This window comes from Vombatus ursinus, unplaced genomic scaffold, assembly GCF_900497805.2.
Source record: "Vombatus ursinus unplaced genomic scaffold, bare-nosed wombat genome assembly UNPS02010548.1, whole genome shotgun sequence".
Taxonomy (NCBI): Eukaryota; Metazoa; Chordata; class Mammalia; order Diprotodontia; family Vombatidae; genus Vombatus; species Vombatus ursinus.
Genome location: NW_020950326.1, coordinates 10,842,255 through 10,844,629, shown reverse-complemented (window position 1 = coordinate 10,844,629; position 2,375 = coordinate 10,842,255). Strand labels below are relative to the sequence as shown.

At 41.0% G+C, this 2,375-nt stretch overlaps 1 pseudogene; it reads right to left on the bottom strand.

The window, feature by feature from the left end:
• Positions 1-789: 789 nt before the first annotated feature.
• Positions 790-2,154, bottom strand: LOC114037798 (annotated as a pseudogene).
• Between the last annotated feature and the right edge of the window lie 221 nt (positions 2,155-2,375).

Below are 2,375 nucleotides of genomic sequence, written 5' to 3'. Positions count from 1 at the left end.
ACACGCACGCACACACACACATATATTGTTCTTAATCCTTTCCATGAGTTATGGGTATAGGTGGTTCCTGAATTCCCTCTGCCATCTCTGAAAATCTGCTCTAAACAGATGATTCCAAAAAGGAGTTCATGACCTACTCTTTAATTTATGCTGCAGTAAGCTATATGTTAAGTATTTGAGTTCAGTGAATCATGCCTAAAGAAAGAAAGGAGAACCCATTCATTTCCTACCCAGCTGGTCTCTTTTAGACTTCTCCATTATGTCCCCAGGGAACCTTGTCGTTAGAAGCTTCATTATCCAGGACCCTCTGCTCCACAGATTGGAGGGTGGAGTGAAGAGTTCTTCCCAAAACCTCCATTTAAGGAAGCAGCCCAGACCACCTATCTATGTTCTTATGATCTGAATAACTTGGACAAATTATTTCCCTTTTCTGGGATTCAATTTCCTTATCTGCAAAATGGTATTGGTTAAATGCTACTGACAGAAAGATCTGAAGGGCTGCTATTGCCCTTTTGAAAAACTTTTTTTTTTCCACATTAAACTATTTTAGTGGTCTCAAAATTCCATGACAGATTTTGGTCAAGTTTTCTCCACTTAAAAATTACTAATTTTAAGAACTAATAATTTAAAGCTGCCATGAAACAAAGGGTCCACAAAAGCATTCCTTTCCTCCTGAAGTGATGCATTGTAATGATTAACCGGTCTTTAAAAAAAACAAAAAAACAAGAGTTCTAAGACTCTTCTTCCACCACTGATTAAGAATGCGGTGGCAGGTATTGTACAGAATATTCATTTAGCTCTCTGGGCCTTTTGGGCAGATTTTGTGTCCTTGCCAGCTTTAGAAGCCTTTTTGTCAACTGCCTTGATGACACCAATAGCACCAGTTTGCCTCATATCACAAACGGCAAAACAACGCAAGACAAAGATAATCACAAAAGTTCTCCACACACATGAGCTTGTCTGGAACCTTGCCAATGATGGCAGCATCACCAGATTTCAGAAATTTGCTTCCATCTTCTAGCTTCTTACCAGAACAATGATCAGTCTTCTCCTCAGTCCAGCAAACTTGCCAGCAATGTGAGCTGTGTGACAGTCCAGAACAGGAGCATAGCCAGCACTGATTTGGCCTGGGTGGTTCAGGATAATGACGTGTTCAGTGAAGCCAGCTGCTTCCATGGGTGGGTCATTCTTGCTATCCCCAGACACATTACCACAGCAGACATCTTTGACAGACACATTCTTGACATGGAAAACAGTGTTATCCCCCAGTGGAGCCTCAGTCAACACTTCATGGTGAATTTCAAAAGACTTTACTTCAGTTGTGACACTGACTGGGGCAAAGGTGACCACCATGCCTGGTTTAAGAATACCAGTCTCCCACATTACCAACAGGTACCATACCAATACCGCCAATCTTGTAGATATCTTGGAGTGGTAGAAGCATGGGCTTGTCAGTTGGATAAGTTGGTGGCAGGATGGCATCCAAAGCTTTGAGTAGTGTAGTTCCATTAATATCACCATCTTTATGAGTGACATTTTATTTCTTGAACCAAGGCATATTAGAGCTTGGCTGTAGCATGCTGTCACCATTCCAACCTGAAATTGGCACAAAAGCCCCCATGTCAGGGTTGTAACCAATTTTCTTAATATAGGTACTGATTTACTTGACGGTTTCCTCATATATCTACTGGCTGTGGTGGAGGTGGGGGTTGGTGGAATCCATTTTGTTGACACCAACAATCAGTTGTTTCACACCCAGTGTGTAGGTCGGAAGGTAATGCTCATGAGTCTGCCCATTCTATGAGATACCAGCTTCAAATTCACCAACAGCACCAGCAGCAATCAGGACAGCACAGTCAGCCTTGACATGTGCCTGTAATCATGTTCGTGTTAACATCACTGTGTCCTGGAACATCAATAATGGTCACATAATACTTTCTGGTCTCAAATTTCCACAAAAAATATATAAATGGTGATACCACATCCACATTCAGCCTTCAACTTATCTAAGACCCTGGCATATTTGAAGGAACCCTCTCCCATCTCAGCAGCCTCTGTCTTGAACTTCTCAGTGGTTCTCTTATCAATTCCATCATATTTGTAGATAAGGTAACCAGTACTTGTGTACTTGCCAGAGTCTATATGTCCAGTGACAACAATGAGTTTTTTTCCTTGACTATTTTTGTGAAGGTTTCACAGTGGTTTTCACAAAACTTATGTTCTGGCAGCAAAACCGTTGTGAAAAAGCTTGAAGAACTACTCAGTGGCTTATAACTGTGTTAGTTCAACAGAAAGACTTTGGTAGAAAAGAATTTAAGAATTATACTAAAGGAGAACTTAGACTGCTAATAGTGTCTGTTTCCTTTGACATATGA